Source organism: Hemibagrus wyckioides, linkage group LG01 (assembly GCF_019097595.1).
Source record: "Hemibagrus wyckioides isolate EC202008001 linkage group LG01, SWU_Hwy_1.0, whole genome shotgun sequence".
NCBI classification, from domain to species: Eukaryota; Metazoa; Chordata; class Actinopteri; order Siluriformes; family Bagridae; genus Hemibagrus; species Hemibagrus wyckioides.
The window spans coordinates 34,380,481-34,400,494 of NC_080710.1; positions in this window are offsets into that span (position 1 = coordinate 34,380,481).

A 20,014-nucleotide genomic window follows, 5' to 3' on the forward strand; every position below is an offset into this window, starting at 1 on the left:
TCCACATGCAGATCCACACACACAGATCCACACACAGATCCACACACACACAGATCCACACACAGGTCCACACACACAGATCCACACACAGATCCACACACAGATCCACACACACAGATCCACACACACACAGATCGACACACAGATCCACACACAGATCCACACACACAGATCCACACACACACAGATCCACACACAGATCCACACACAGATCCACACACACAGATCGACACACAGATCCACACACAGATCCACACACACACAGATCCACACACAGATCCACACACACAGATCCACACACACAGATCCACACACAGATCCACACACACACAGATCCACACACACAGATCCACACACACACAGATCGACACACAGATCCACACACAGATCCACACACACAGATCCACACACACACAGATCCACACACAGATCCACACACAGATCCACACACACAGATCGACACACAGATCCACACACAGATCCACACACAGATCCACACACACAGATCCACACACACAGATCCACACACAGATCCACACACACACAGATCCACACACACAGATCCACACACACACAGATCGACACACAGATCCACACACACAGATCCACACACACAGATCCACACACACAGATCCACACACAGATCCACACACAGATCCACACACTGATCCACACACAGATCCACACACAGATCCACACACACAGATCCACACACAGATCCACACACACAGATCCACACACACAGATCCACACACAGATCCACACACACAGATCCACACACACACAGATCGACACACAGATCCACACACAGATCCACACACACAGATCGACACACAGATCCACACACACAGATCCACACACACAGATCCACACACACAGATCCACACACAGATCTACACACAGATCTACACACAGATCCACACACACTGATCCACACACAGATCCACACACACAGATCCACATGCAGATCCACACATTTAGATCCACACACACAGATCCACACACACAGATCCACACAGATCCACACACACAGATCCACACACACAGATCCACACACACACAGATCCACACACAGATCCACACACACAGATCCACACACAGATCCACACACAGATCCACACACAGATCCACACACACAGATCAACACACAGATCCACACACAGATCCACACACACAGATCAACACACAGATCCACACACAGATCCACACACACAGATCCACACACACAGATCCACACACAGATCCACACACAGATTCACACACAGATCCACACACACACAGATCCACACACAGATCCACACACACAGATCCACATGCAGATCCACACATTTAGATCCACACACACAGATCCACACACACAGATCCACATGCAGATCCACACATTTAGATCCACACACACAGATCCACACACACAGATCCACACACAGATCCACACACACAGATCCACACACAGATCCACACACAGATCCACACACACAGATCCACACACACAGATCCATACATAGATCCACACACAAATCCACACACACAGATCCACACACACAGATCCACACACGGATCCACAGATCCACAGATCCACACACACAGATCCACACACACAGATCCACACACACACAGATCCACACACACAGATCCACACACACAGATCCACACACAGATCTACACACAGATCCACACACAGATCCACACCCACAGATCCACACACACAGATCCACACACAGATCCACACACACAGATCCACACACACAGATCCACACACAGAGATCCACACACACACAGATTCACACACAGATCCACACACACAGATCCACACACAGATCTACACACAGATCCACACACACAGATCCACACACAGATCCACACACACAGATCCACACACACAGATCCACATGCAGATCCACACACACAGATCCACACACACAGATCCACACACACAGATCCACACACACAGATCCACACACAGATCCACACACACAGATCCACACACACAGATCCACACACACACAGATCCACACACAGATCCACACACAGATCCACACACACAGATCCACACACACAGATCCACACACACACAGATCCACACACAGATCCACACACACAGATCAACACACAGATCCACACACACAGATCCACACACAGATCCACACACACAGATCCACACACACAGATCCACACACAGATCCACACACACAGATCCACACACACAGATCCACACACACAGATCCACACACACAGATCCACACACACAGATCCACACACAGATCCACACACACAGATCCACACACAGGTCCACACACACAGATCCACACACAGATACACACACACAGATCCACACACACACAGATCGACACACAGATCCACACACAGATCCACACACACAGATCCACACACACAGATCGACACACAGATCCACACACACAGATCCACACACACAGATCCACACACACAGATCCACACACACAGATCCACACACAGATCTACACACAGATCCACACACACAGATCCACACACAGATCCACACACACAGATCCACACACACAGATCCACATGCAGATCCACACACACAGATCCACACACACAGATCCACACACAGATCCACACACAGATCCACACACACAGATCCACACACAGGTCCACACACACAGATCCACACACAGATCCACACACAGATCCACACACACAGATCGACACACAGATCCACACACACACAGATCCACACACACAGATCCACACACACAGATCCACACACAGATCTACACACAGATCTACACACAGATCCACACACACTGATCCACACACAGATCCACACACAGATCCACACACACAGATCCACACACAGATCCACACACACAGATCCACACACACAGATCCACACACACAGATCCACACACACACAGATCCACACACAGATCCACACACACAGATCAACACACAGATCCACACACACAGATCCACACACAGATCCACACACACAGATCCACACACACAGATCCACACACAGATCCACACACACAGATCCACACACACAGATCCACACACACAGATCCACACACACAGATCCACACACACAGATCCACATGCAGATCCACACACACAGATCCACACACAGATCCACACACACAGATCCACACACACAGATCCACACACACAGATCCACACACACAGATCCACATGCAGATCCACACACACAGATCCACACACACAGATCCACACACACAGATCCACATGCAGATCCACACACACAGATCCACACACAGATCCACACACACAGATCCACACACACACAGATCGACACACAGATCCACACACAGATCCACACACACAGATCCACACACACAGATCGACACACAGATCGACACACACAGATCCACACACACAGATCCACACACACAGATCCACACACAGATCTACACACAGATCTACACACAGATCCACACACACTGATCCACACACAGATCCACACACAGATCCACACACACAGATCCACACACAGATCCACACACACAGATCCACACACACAGATCCACACACACACAGATCCACACACAGATCCACACACACAGATCAACACACAGATCCACACACACAGATCCACACACAGATCCACACACAGATTCACACACAGATCCACACACACAGATCCACACACACAGATCCACACACACAGATCCACACACAGATCCACACACACAGATCCACATGCAGATCCACACATTTAGATCCACACACACAGATCCACACACACAGATCCACACACAGATCCACACACACACAGATCCACACACAGATCCACACACACACAGATCCACACACAGATCCACACACACAGATCCACACACACAGATCCACACACAGATCCACATGCAGATCCACACACACAGATCCACACACACAGATCCACACACAGATCCACACACAGATCCACACACACAGATCCACACACACAGATCCACACATAGATCCACACACAAATCCACACACACAGATCCACACACACAGATCCACACACAGATCCACACACAAATCCACACACACATATCCACACACACAGATCCACACACAGATCCACAGATCCACAGATCCACACACACAGATCCACACACACAGATCCACACACACAGATCCACACACACATATCCACACACACAGATCCACACACAGATCCACAGATCCACAGATCCACACACACAGATCCACACACACAGATCCACACACACAGATCCACACACAGATCTACACACAGATCCACACACAGATCCACACCCACAGATCCACACACACAGATCCACACACAGATCCACACACACAGATCCACACACACAGATCCACAAACACAGATCCACACACAGATCCACACACACAGATCCACACACAGAGATCCACACACACACAGATCCACACATAGATCCACACACAAATCCACACACACATATCCACACACACAGATCCACACACAGATCCACAGATCCACAGATCCACACACACAGATCCACACACACAGATCCACACACACACAGATCCACACACACAGATCCACACACACAGATCCACACACAGATCTACACACAGATCCACACACAGATCCACACCCACAGATCCACACACACAGATCCACACACAGATCCACACACACAGATCCACAAACACAGATCCACACACAGATCCACACACACAGATCCACACACAGAGATCCACACACACACAGATCCACACACAGATCCACACACACAGATCCACACATAGATCCACACACACAGATCCACACACACAGATCCACACACAGATCCACACACAGATCCACACACACAGATCCACACACAGATCCACACACAGATCCACACACACAGATCGACACACAGATCCACACACACACAGATCCACACACATAGATCCACACACACAGATCCACACACAGATCTACACACAGATCTACACACAGATCCACACACACTGATCCACACACAGATCCACACACACAGATCCACACACACAGATCCACACACACAGATCCACACACACACAGATCCACACACACACAGATCCACACACAGATCCACACACACAGATCCACACACAGATCCACACACACAGATCCACACACACAGATCCACACACACAGATCCACACACACACAGATCCACACACAGATCCACACACACAGATCAACACACAGATCCACACACACAGATCCACACACACAGATCCACACACACAGATCCACATGCAGATCCACACATTTAGATCCACACACACAGATCCACACACACAGATCCACACACAGATCCACACACACACAGATCCACACACAGATCCACACACACAGATCAACACACACAGATCCACACACACAGATCCACACACACAGATCCACACACAGATCTACACACAGATCTACACACAGATCCACACACACTGATCCACACACAGATCCACACACAGATCCACACACACAGATCCACACACAGATCCACACACACAGATCCACACACACAGATCCACACACACAGATCCACACACACACAGATCCACACACACACAGATCCACACACAGATCCACACACACAGATCAACACACACAGATCCACACACACAGATCCACACACAGATCCACACACAGATTCACACACAGATCCACACACACAGATCAACACACACAGATCCACACACACAGATTCACACACAGATCCACACACACAGATCAACACACACAGATCCACACACACAGATCCACACACAGATCCACACACACAGATCCACACACAGATCCACACACACAGATCCACATGCAGATCCACACATTTAGATCCACACACACAGATCCACACACACAGATCCACACAAACAGATCCACACACAAATCCACACACACAGATCCACACACACAGATCCACACACACAGATTCACACACACAGATCCACACACAGATCCACACACACAGATCCACACACACAGATCCACACACAGATCCACACACAGATCCACACACACAGATCCACTCACACAGATCCACACACACAGATCCACACACACAGATCCACACACAGATCCACACACACAGATCCACACACACAGATCCACACACACAGATCCACACACAGATCTACACACAGATCCACACACACAGATACACACACAGAGATTCACACACACAGATCCACACACAGATCCACACACACAGATCCACACACACAGATCCACACACAGATCCACACACACAGATCCACACACACAGATCCACACACACAGATCCACACACAGATCCACACACACAGATCCACATGCAGATCCACACATTTAGATCCACACACACAGATCCACACACACAGATCCACACACACAGATCCACACACAGATCCACACACACAGATCCACACACACAGATCTACACACACAGATCCACACACACAGATTCACACACACAGATCCACACACAGATCCACACACACAGATCCACACACACAGATCCACACACAGATCCACACACAGATCCACACACACAGATCCACTCACACAGATACACACACAGAGATTCACACACACAGATCCACACACAGATCCACACACACAGATCCACACACACAGATCCACACACACAGATCCACACACAGATCCACACACACAGATCCACACACACAGATCCACACACACAGATCCACACACAGATCCACACACAGATCCACACACACAGATCCACACACAGAGATTCACACACACAGATCCACACACAGATCCACACACACAGATCCACACACACAGATCCACACACAGATAGCAGAACACTTCAATTCTTTTGTAAAATGAAACACTTCGTTCCAAACTTTCCTTTAATTTAACAAAACCCAACTTTGACCCCATATGGAACACACATGGTTCATCCATTCTTATTCTGTTTGATTCCTTTACTGCTGGGCTCAATCTTAAACACTTGTAACTTTTATACTTTTCTAATGATATAGTCTGGGTTAGATTTTTTTGTTAGTGTAAAATACATGAATATGGAAAAAACCCACAACACCAATACTGTACATTGATGAAATCTTTCTCTCACCACATTGTACAGCCATTCAATACAGTCGTGCTTTTCCAAAGGCTGCATTTCAAATCAGAACATATTCCAAATACAATATAGTACACAAACAAAAACATGGAGACAAAACAAAAGCATAAGTATAAAGTTTAAAAAAAAGAAAGAAAAAACAACCTAAGCATCTCTTGGCCTAGCTGGATCTGACCACAGCACTTCATCCACATCACAGGCGATGTCCTCTCTCACAAGACAGCGAGGGAAGAATCTTCTTGAATGGCGAATCCATCCTTGCACAGACCCTGCATCAATTAGGCCACAGGCCTCCTCCATGGCTGGAATGAGGGGAATCCTGACATAGGGCTGGAGATCGTAAACCTTCCACCACCATGCCGAAAAAAACTCTTCAATGGGGTTGAGGAAGGGAGAGTATGGTGGGAGGTATTGGAGTGAAAATTGTGGATGATCATGAAACCAGTTCTGGACAAGAGCAGATCGGTGGAAAGATACATGTCCCAGATGACAGTGTATCTCATCTGCTTGGCATCCATTTGTTGTTCTGCTGTGACAATGTTGTGAAGTCTGTCTAAAAATGTGATAATGTGGGCCGTGTTGTAAGGACCTAACTCGGCATGGCGGTGTAGGATCCCATTCTGTGTGATTGCAGCACACTGTGATGTTGCCTCCATGTTGGCCCGGGACATTCAAAATAGCTCTATGGCCAATGATGTTTCTCCCTCTTCTTCTTACTTTAGTCAGGTTCACATTTAAGACATATGACATTATTGACCAAAACCATGTTTATAATAGCTCTCTCTTGTTCCTCTGTGAATATGGGGCTCCTTCCTCCTCAATGTTCTCGACCCTCAATCCTATGTAGATCAAACAAAATACATGTTACAGTAAATGTCACAAAACAGCACACAAGACCTTGTCTCAAACATGGAACACAGTGAATGGTACCAAATAGTACTGATGGAGGTCGTGTAGTAGGCTTTATTGTACTGTAGACAGCAGAGAAAAGTTGTTTTTATTCCTGCGCTCTTGTCAAAATGTCCGAATTACTGAAGCAGCAGTATATCTGCTGAGGTTGGGCTGAACTCTCTGGCCAGCCTCTCTCAATGTCAACCCATGCTTTACAACATGGTCGACATGGTCAACCAAGGTTGCTCGAATCGCATCTGATAAATTTGGTCCCCGCCTTCTTTGTCCACGTCCTCCAGGTCTACCTCTTCCTCTCCCTCTTCCTCTCTCTTCCTCCATGGACTGCCCCTCTCATCCTAACTCTTTCTTTTACTGCGACATTGCCTTCCATTTTTGTTGAAGACAGGTAAACTCACCTGTTGCCTTTTTATAGTGCTTACACCTGATCGTTGAGTTTATAGTTAAGCACCTAAGTGTCTGCACATGGGACGGCCATGTTTGATTAATTGGTTCACCACTGTTCCTTCCTTGGACTACTTTTGATAGATACTGACCACTGCAGACCAGGAACACCCCACAAGAGCTGCAGTTTTGGAGATGCTCTGATCCAGTGGTCTAGCCATCACAATTTGGACCTTTTGGTCAAACTCGCTCAAATCCTTACGCTTGTCCATTTTTCCTGCTTCAGGAAACTTTGAGGACAAAATGTTCACTTGCTGCCTAATATATCCCACCCACTAACAGGTGCTATGATGAGGAGATGATCTGTCTTATTCACTTCACCTGGAACTGCTCACAGTGTTATGCCTGATCGGTGTAAGATCCATTGAGGATATAAGATTTGAAGTGGGTTTCCTCCGCTTGCTGTTTTTAGACAGAAAAAGGAAAAAAATTAACTAAACAAATTGACATAATTACAGCTGACACCGGCTAGAAACTTGCGGCCAACAATTCTGAATCGATCAATCACACACTATTGTAACATCCCACATTCTTTATTCTCTTAAAGTATCTCTATACTGTTTCCTTCAAAACAGGAGTTGGAACACAAAGTCATCACCCTGATAAAGAAAGAACTGAAGAGATTTAAGAAGCTCCTGAGTCCAGATTACCCAGCATGCTCTGAAAGGGAGGAGGAGGAGGAGGAGGATCAGAGCAGTGTCAGAGAAGCAGGGCTGAAGATCATGCTGCACGTCCTGAAGAACATGAAGCAGACAGATCTGGCGAACACACTGCAGAACAGTAAGAGCTCATGAGGTTCTAACATCACAAAAGGAATACCTCTTCTTCTTCTTCTTCTTCTTCTTCTTCTTCTTCTTTCGCCCTTCAGGGGTGGCCACAGTGAATCATCTCTCTCCACCTATCCCTGTCTTCTACATCCTCAACACTAGCACCCACTAGCTTTGTATCCTCATTTAGTACATCCATATACCTCCTCTTTAGCCTTCCTCTTTGCCTCTAACTTTAGAGGAACACCACTTCTCCATATTTATTAAACACATCTCATCAAAATGATGGGGTTTTATTTCTCTGAAATGACCAGATGCTGGTGAAGATGATCACAGAGTTTATATTTTATTCTGTTTTTAATAGACTTCATCTCTGCGTACCAGCAAAAACTCAAATCCAAACTGAGTGAGAAATGAAAAAGAATTAATGAAGGAATCTCACAGCCTGGAATCTCAGCACTTCTGAAGGACATCTACACAGAGCTCTACATCACAGAGGGTTGGAGTGGAGACGTCAATAAAGAACATGAGGTGAGACAGATTGAGACAGCGTCCAGGAGACCAGCAAAACAGGAGACAGCCATCAAATGTAATGACCTCTTTAAGGACAAGTCCATCAGAACTGTGCTGACTAAAGGAGTTGCTGGAATTGGAAAAACAGTCTCTGTGCAGAAGTTTATTCTGGACTGGACTGAAGGAAAAGCAAATCAGGACATCACCTTCATGTTTCCACTTCCCTTTAGAGATCTGAATCTGATGAAGGAGAAAAATCTCTGCTTTATCATTTTTTTCCAGAAATGAAAGAATTAAAATCTGTAGATAGATGTGATACCGCAAAGTCCTGTTCATCTTTGATGGTCTGGATGAGTGTAGACTTCCTCTAAATTTCCAGAAGAATGAGAGATTATGTGATGTTTCAGAGTCAGCCTCAGTGGATGTTCTGCTGATGAACCTCATCAAGAGGAATCTGCTTCCCTCTGCTCTCTTCTGGATAACCTCTCGACCAGGAGCAGCCAATCAGATCCCTCCTGAGTGTGTAGACCAGGTAACAGAGGTACGAGGCTTCAGTGATCCTCAGAAAGAGGAGTATGTGGGAGATAATTTTGTAAATGAGAATATATGTATGAGGTATGTGTGAAATAATCAGGGGGACAGCAGGAGTGAGTTCTCAGGTAAGGTTTATTCGTTAGGTCGTTTGAGCTTAAGAACAATATAAGGTTTAACACGGCATGTTGGCCTGTCACGGGCCTTGCACACAGGCTGCAAGGGCTTTGAAGAACAAATAGTTGTATCAATGATGTCAGTCTGGCAGGCTTTCTCTGCGGTACCAGGCTTTCCAAACTTGGACCAATCAATGGCAGAGATGCACCCTAGATTGTTATGGTCAATCTTCGCTCCATTGGTACCTTGAGCGGTAGTGATCTCATCATGAAGTAAACGCAGCGCGTGCTGGATGGCAATGGTGGTACCAGGCGAAATATCTAGAGTACATACGTAGAAGACAGCGGATAAACCAGAAAATCCGTGAGGTGTAGAGGTTAATAAAAGAAAGGGTGTTGGCCCCTGAAGAACTGAGAACTTACCCATGCTGTCTCCTGAAGAAGAATGAGGTATTGGCGAGAGTGAGGCCAAAGACAATCCCACTGGTGGGGGCGGAAACGCCCAATTTTTAATATAATGATTCAGGAATGTTTAATTATAATGGTATTCGAAAAGTTGTAAATTCAAAGATAATGGTGTAAAAAAGAATCTAAAAGGTCTAAAAAAAGAAAGATGGGTGGGATTGTCTAGGCAAAGAACCAGTGACGTGTTGCATTGGGAAGATAAGGGAAATGTATATAAAGGCTTTAGTTGGAGTTCCCCGGGGAGAGGTTGTTGGGACGTTCATGCGTGAGCATCTCAATTCTTGTGTCAGCGCTGATTACAAAATAAAATCTCTTATCTGCATTCATCTAGTCTGCTTGATTGGCTTATTTGGTTTTGAGGCCTTACGAACTATGAGTCTCACTTAGACTGAGCTGTCGGGTCAGTGTGGAGCTGGAGTCAGATTTTAGTAGTGAGTACAGTAGAATTTTTATTCCACATTGTTTTGGTGACCCCGACGTGATATCAAAGAAAACGAGATTGGCACAGAGAGAACAGCAGAGCCCCAGACCCGGGACCTGAGGCTGCGGCCGCCGCCCACGGACCAGACACGGGATCCAACTAGGACAGAGGTAAGGCAGAAGCCTGTTTAACCAAATTTCTGCATTAGTTGTGTGTGGTCTGGGGAGGCGGAGGCGCTCGGCCCAGGGTCGGATCAGCTCTGCTCCAACCTATTGAGGCAGAGAGGCAGAGTGAGTGTAAGTTAAAACCACATAGAGTAACATGATAAATTGCATGTTTTGTATTGAAAAGACTAGATGATGTCAGATGTATGAATGTGTAAAGGCCTGTATGATCGAAAGTCCTGGTGGGTTCCAGGTGGTATGAGAGAAATTCCTGTGAAAAAGACCTTATTTGGACGCAAACGGAGCGTTTAGTAGTAGAATAGTAAGTTCTGTGAACGTGAACACCGTCACTGGAAAAAGAAAAATAAGTGTCAAGTAGCAGGTGATAAAAGAGAAGAGTAAAATTCCTGGATCCGGGTGGTAGTGAAAGGAAATAAGAGAAGAAAAGAGAAATATAGTGAAAAATCCCGGATCTAGGTGTAAGAGAAATAAGAGATAAAGAGAATATAAAGGGAAAAAGCGCTGAATAGAAAAGTCCTGGATCCAGGTGGTAGAAAATAAAGAAAAGATTAAGAAATAAGGAGAGGCCTGCTGTCGGCCTTTGTCTGTTGTCTGTCCTGATTGTATTGCATGCAGTGTGTGGGTGTGTTGAGTGCGAGGGGCTGTGTGAGTGTGAGTGCATCAGGAAAATAAATGGTGATTGGATGTGCGCACTGTAAATAGCACTGTATTAACCTTTTGTCTACTAACACTATTACTGTGAGATTATAGGAAAACCAGTGTGTACATGCATGCACATTGATGTGGAATGTGATATATGAAACAGGTGGGGATGGTAGGGCTGAAGTCGAAAAGAAACTGCAACAGAGTGGGAAAATAAGGCAGAAATCTTTGTGAGAGTAAAGGAATCACCGTGCATGGATGTAATCATACTAAGGTTTGATATATATGTTTTGGAGGTACACTACGTGAGAAATGAAGGAAAAGTAAGGGTAGTGATGGTGTGGACCAGAATAGTCTTTAGAATAAATCTTATAGTGAAGCGGGCGTCCACATACCGTAAGTGAGGACTTAGTGCCAAGGGTGAGCTAATGTTTCATCACAATTTGTTGTGCACTTATTAAATTGGATGAAATACGTGTATCTGTCGCGCGTATAATTGTTCCACCCTCTACTGACGTGAAAGTGTGGTGTGACATCCATGGGGTCCATGTGAAGATGTAGCACATCGAAGGACACTAGTAGTCCTGAATGGTGGAAGTGTTTGTATCTGCCTACATGGGACGACACCGTGTGAGTGCTTACTTTACCGTTCCGGAGGAACTAAGTGAGGAAGTTCCCAATATTATCACAGAAAGAGCAAAAACTCGCGGATTAGAGCTAAGTCTTAGCAGTCCACTACCATTCGCGCGAGTTGGTTATAGGTTTCCAAATAGGTTTGAAAGGGAGTTCGCGGAGGCAGCACTAGAGTTGTTGAGAAAGGAAGCTGGGAAACTCCTGGTTAGGGTTAATTTAATGTGGCCTATGACCCCAAGAGGTCCTCAATACACGGAAGTTTGGGTTAGCTTGTGGAAGTTGGGGCAGGATCGTAGGTTGTGGAAGTGTTTCATTGCAGGAAGTTTAACAGTAGATCCTCAGGTGATGATGAAGAATTAAAAAGAACAAGTGTGTGTGTGTGTGGAAAAAGATTGAGTGCTTTCTGAAGTAGTGGAGAGGTGTGTGTGTGTGTGCGGGGGCATTGTGCCAAGAAAGAGTGAGTAAGAGCGGAGACATCCCCCTAGAAGGAGGAATTTCATACAGAATAAGTGAGGGAAAAGAGTTGTATATATGAATAGGCTGAGGAGTTCAACGGCTAGAGACACGGTTTGTGGACTTGGAACGAAATCAGAAGCGGCTGAAAGCTGGCTTAGCAAGGGAGGGATATTGTGCAATCAGCAGCAGAGAATACTTAGGAAAATCCACCTAAAACTTGGGTCTGCATTCTATGGGCCACTCAGTGAATTGTAAAAAGTGTGACCCAGATAATACAACATTACCCTTATTGAAGTATTGAGCTATTATATTGATACCATATACTGCATGCGCACTACTGTTTTCTTCAGCTGTATGGCCTTTCGTCAAGACTTGGAGATAGAAACAAGGGGAATACGCACACACTTTTGGGATGAGCGGACATATAAAGATAGAGAAGGAGTAGAGCACTGGCAGCCAGAAGATTTGATTAGAGATAAATTGTGGGCCCTGACGAAGTTTGACGGACTGTACACCTTACAAAGAACGTTCCCTGACGTAGACTGGTACGAAGCCTTGAGGAAGATTTGGCGTCCCAAGTTGTTGAGTCCTATATTGAGAGCACTAGTTGACGCTCCTGAGCCCAGCAGTGTAGCCATCCCAATATTTGATTTCATCAGTGACCCATATAAGGAAGACGACGAACCCCTGGCAGAGTTATTCCAGCCCAGACCAAGCCAGTACAATTATTGTTCGGGATTGACAGCAACTGTGACAGTAGAACCGCGACTCGTACACTGGGAAAGAGGTTTTGCAACGTCAGTGCTGATTGATAAGATCAATGCACTCGGTGAGAAGATAAGAAAGAATCCAGTAAGGCCGAGCTTGACAGTGAAACGAATCAGAGTCGCACTGATGTGGTCAGAAGGCAACAGGAATCCAGGAGAAAGAAGTAGCGCATACAGGGCACAGCAGGGGTGCATCATGAGTGAAGGGAGAAGACAGCCTACACCAGTTGACATTATAATAGCGCAACACAAACCTAACGAGAAGTATGTCAGGAAGTGTATGAGAAAATGGCATGACAGGACTCAGGGGACATGGCAGTGGCCGGTGGAAGGAACATTTGATGAAAAGGCCTGCTCAGAGGTGAGAGAAATGCTGAGACACTGGAAGCCAAGCAAAGATGATGATAAATCCAGAGGAAAGAAGTATAGGCGGTTAGAGATTCTGGAATGGTTCATGAGAGAAGGAAAGAAGGTCAGAGAAGCAGAAGAAGCGGTGAAGCGAGCGATAAAGAAGGAAGAAGAGCGGAGTAGAGAGGAGAGAGAAATAGAAAGACCACCGCCAATCTACTGTCCACCACCCAACTACAACGAGCCAGTGGTGGGCAGGGAACAAGTGGGAGTGTATCCAACCTTAACGGATTGCTATGCCGACTGGACAGGATGGGAAGACGAGGAGATATCAGTTGAAAACCCAATTAAAGGAAAAATTAGAAGGAGCAAAGAGACAGGGGGAAATCACAGTGAAAATGAGGAAGAAGGGGAGGCAGAGGAGATACTGCAAAGAGCAAAGAAAGAGAGTGAAGAGTATTTGCAAAAGGGAAAGGAGTTCACACACTCAACACCAGTGGGGGACAGTGCCGAGAGATATATCTCAACGTGTGCGAGTGGGCCTACAGCGCCCCCTACGCTCCCGGAAGAATGGGAAAGAGATGAACCAATGAGTGAGGAACAGGGTGCGTATAATCAATCCCGAACAGAAAAGACAACAGGGCCACCAGAAAAACAACCATGTGCTGAATACTGGCGAGAAGATCCAGAGAGACAGGTTAGAGGAGTGCTGTACATAGAGCCAAGGGAAGATGCAATAAAGAGACAGAGGGACACCAAAGAGCAGAAGGTGAAGGATAGTGTTCGTGAGTTCACGCAGCAGCTGGAAGATTTAGAAGAGCGCTTACAAAGTTCAGTTACAGCGTTGGAGGAGCAGCTGGAACGGGAGCGCACGCGACCAAGAACCTTAAGGGACAAGAAGTCACTAAAAGCACCGCAGAGATATGGGTTTGATGGTGAGGAAGAGGTTCGAATGAATCCCCTGGTGACAAAAGGAAGAGATGTGCAATATGTTCCATGGACATTTATGGATATGGTAGGATTAAGCTCACAGCTACCGGAGATGTGTAACGGAGGGCAGAGGTGGATTACAAAGTTTGAAGAAAAGACAGCAGGACATACCTTGTTGATAGGAGATGTGAAAGCCATATTAGCCCAAACAATAGGGAAAGCAAAAACAGCTGAAATACTGGATGAAGCTGGACTAAAAGGAGCAATGGATCTACCAGGCTGGGATGCTATAGCATTGGGGACATGGAGAAACAGGTTGTGGAATGAAATAAGGAAAACCTACCCCACGAAAATGGACCCAGGACAACTGGAACACATGATTCTGAAGGAAGAAGAAAATGTAGTAAAATTCATCCATGATTATCAGAATAAATGGAAGGAAGAGACAGGTGGAACATGGGATGAGACGGACACAAGTAAAGGACTGTTTAAATTAATGCTGAAGAAATGTCTACCAGAACCAGTCCAAACCTCGTTGGATGAGGTGGTCGGTCTAAACTCCATGCCATGGGATACCTACAAAGCACATGTGATACATTATGTGGAACAATACAGAAAGAAACAAAAGGACGAGAAAACAGCCTCAGAGGCCCTACTGACACAGTTATATAAAACACAGCTTGGCGAGTTGACAAGAGCTAGACAGAAAGAAAAGGAGAGAGAAAAAGCAGGAAAAATACAAGCCGCAGTGGTTATCCCAGCAAGCCAAGAACCAGTACAGAATAACCAAATGCTGCCGCAACAAAGACAAACACCGCAGCAGCCGCAAATGATGCCACAACCGCAGGCGGCAGCACCAAACTCACAGCATCCACAAAATAGTCAGGTGTACCCAATGACTCAGCCCATTAATGTCCACATTGGCGGTGCACAAGGAAGATTTAGAGGACGCCCAATGAGAGGTCAGTGGCAAGGGAGAAGGCAGCCATGGGAACGATTTGGCTCACCACCGCAGGGATATGTGCCGCAGAGCCCTGGAGGGCCCCAAGGACTGAGTTATGCGCAGGCACCCCCCAATCCTCATTACCAACAGCCTCAACAACCACTAGAGTGCTGGGGCTGTGGAGGGACTGGACACATGAGAAGAGACTGCCCACATATGTATCAGCCCCAGATAGGCCCGGGACTGGGGCCCGCACCAAATTGGAGTTGAAGCGGCCCTGAGAAGCCAGGGGGGGAGAATATGCAGTACGCCACTACACTGCATCCGCAACAGGAACCAACTGTCATGGTAACACTCAATAATGAGCGTCCTTTTCCATTCATGATCGACACAGGTGCCACATATTCATGTATAGGGCGCGAAGGCTCGAATCTCCCTCTTGCTCAGAAGACCATCAAAACAACAGGTTTCTCAGGGATCTCACAGATCTTGCACTTCACAGAGCCTCAGATACTAACATTAGAAGACACCACCATTGTGGCACCACTTTTGTATTCACCCTCTACACCAGTCAATTTATTGGGACGAGATCTTTTGTGTAAAATTAAGGCTAGAATTCAGTGCAGCCCTACAGGCCTCTGGGTAACATTCCCAGACAGAACCACAGCGAACCTAAGAGCCCGCTGCACTGTACCATGTGTTTTGACCCTGACAGCACCAATGAAGAATATGCAACACTATGGTCAGATATGTTGGAAGGAAAACTGTTTGACGTGGTGACAACAGACATCTTCGTGGGCCCTCAAGGAGTGGCAGCGGCAGTTCAGTTACCCAATAACTTGGAGAGCTGGTACCAGATTACAAACTCAATACCACACATCACACTGATGGTAGCAGGAGGCTATGAATCGAAAGACCTGGGACCAATGCTCAAAGAAACTAGCCAGGTGCTGGAATGGAAGCCAACCATCAACCAGTACATGCACACCTCACCGGATGGAAAATTTATGCGCATTTCTCAAAAAGGCACAGACACTTTAAGAGCCACACAAACCTTGATAGAAAAGAAAATGTCACCTATTTATCAGTTACCACTTTCAGATGACAAAGACATCGCACCAGATAAACAATCGGATACAGAAACTGAAGAGCTGTTAGCCACAATCCCAAGTGTGCTCTGGACTCAGCACTCTACAGACGTAGGACTCATAAAATCAGCAGGACAGGTTTTGATAAAACTTAAACCTAATGTCAGGTACCCGTATCAGAAACAATATCCACTAACACCACAGGCTCAGGCAGGGATAGGACCCACACTTGAGGGGTTATTGGAGGCAGGGGTTCTAATACCAACACATAGCCGTTGCAACACTCCAATATTCCCAGTTAGAAAACCAAACTCAGATAAGTGGCGACTGGTGCACGATTTACGTGCTATTAACCAAATAGTTGAGGCAGAAGCGCCCATAGTCCCAGATCCACATACGTTACTCTCCAACATCCCAGGCAATACTAAGTGGTACACGGTCATTGATTTGTGTTCTGCATTTTTTAGTATTCCACTGCATCCTGATTCACAACATTTGTTTGCGTTCACGTATAACGGCCAACAGTACACATACACGAGATTGCCCCAGGGCTATTGTGAAAGCCCATCGATTTTCAATCGAATTGTGGCTATGGATCTAGCTTCATTGGATATTGATAGTCTTCTCCTGACATATGTTGATGACATCTTGATTTGTAGCCCAACTAAAGAACAGTGCCAGGCAGACTCCCTAAAAGTATTGAGACTCTTAGCAGAAAACGGACACAAGGTGAGCAAGGAAAAGTTACAGTTCTGCAAACAGGAAGTAGAGTATCTAGGAAGAGTTTTGCATGGCACTAGTCGTAAGCTGTCGCCTACGCATCTAGAGGCGGTCCGTAAAGCCCCGAAACCGCAAACGGTTGGACAGATGTTGTCTTTCTTGGGTATGGTGGGTTATAGCAGACAGTGGATAGTAGATTTTGCATTAAAGGTAGCTCCACTACGTGCGTTGATAAAAGCAGCTGATCAGAAGAAAGCTGCATTGGTTTGGACGACAGACGCCGTTGCAGCTTTCGAAATGCTGAAGGAGGATCTTTGTACAGCACCAGCGCTAGCGAGTCCTGATTACGGTAAGCCATTCTTCCTGTATGTATCAGAAAAACGAGGCTTTGCTAATGCCGTGTTAACTCAGCAACAGGGACCGAGCAAGCAGCCTGTTGCTTACTTTAGCTGCAGACTAGACAACATTGAGAGTGGTATGCCGCCGTGTTACCGTGGATTAGCAGCAGCAGCCTTTGCGTATCAAAAGGCGTCAACCATTACAATGGGCCATCCTACTATATTGTACACTACACATGCGTTACACGCTGTGGAATAAAAATCTACTGTACTCACTACTGAAATCCGACTCCAGCTCCACACTGACCCGACAGCTCAGTCTGAGTGAGACTCATAGTTAGTAAGGCCTCCAAACTAAATAAGCCAATCAAGCAGACTAGATGAACACAGATAAGAGATTTTATTTTGTAATCAGCGCTGATACAAGAATTGAGATGCTCACGCATGAACGTCCCAACAACCTCTACCCGGGGAACTCCAACTACAGCCTTTATATACATTTCCCTTATCTTCCCAATGCAACACGTCACTGGTTCTTTGCCTAGACAATCCCACCCATCTTTCTTTTTTGACCTTTTAGATTCTTTTTTACACCATTATCTTTGGATTTACAACTTTTCGAATACCATTATAATTAAACTTTCCTGAATCATTATATTAAAAATTGGGCGTTTCCGCCCCCACCAGTGGGATTGTCTTTGGCCTCACTCTCGCCAATACCTCATTCTTCTTCAGGAGACAGCATGGGTAAGTTCTCAGTTCTTCAGGGGCCAACACCCCTTTCTTTTATTAACTTTTACACCTCACGGATTTTCTGATTTATCCGCTGTCTTCCACGTATGTTCTCTAGATATTTCGCCTGGTACCACCATTGCCATCCAACACGCGCTGCGTTTACTTCATGATGAGCTCACTACCGCTCAAAGTACCAATGGAGCGAAGATTGACCACAACAATCTAGGGTGCGTCTCTGCCATTGATTGGTCCAAGTTTGGAAAGCCTGGTACCGCAGAGAAAGCCTGCCAGACTGACATCATTGGTACAACTACTTGTTCTTTAAAGCCCTTGCAGCCTGTGTGCAAGGCCCGTGACAGGCCAACATGCCGTGTTAAACCTTATATTGTTCTTAAGCTCAAACGACCTAACGAATAAACTTTACCTGAGAACTCACTCCTGCTGTCCCCCTGATTATTTCACACATACCTTATACATATATTCTCATTTACAAAATCATCTCCCACATTCCCCCCTTTTGTGACTCAAGTCACAACACACTCAACTTGTTCAGATATGTGGATACATGCCTTATATACGTACATAAGTCAGCACAAGGATTATACATACTCGTATGATTCGTTTTCAGTGTTTCACTACTATCATGGTGCTAGTAAACAATTATATACTCGTCAAGGAAAGTAATAAGTACTCCAAGCTCCGTGCAGGTACCACTGCATGTGGTTCTTCTCAGTCTTGCTATCGCCCACCTCACTCGCTCTCTTCACATTTGCCAATCAATTTCATACCTACCTGGATCCCAACCCTACTCATCAGGTATTCCCCTGGTTTCACGCAATCCTCGTTGTTTCCATTTCATACCCGGTGACCAGCAGCACGACCGTGCCTGCCTTAGGTTGTCCCACCCAGTGAGATCTTACCCGTCTTTGGCTAACCGGCCTTCTTCTCTGGTCACCGGCTGCCCCCTGTTTTTTCCAGGTAGCAGCTTTCCCTTCGCCCAACACC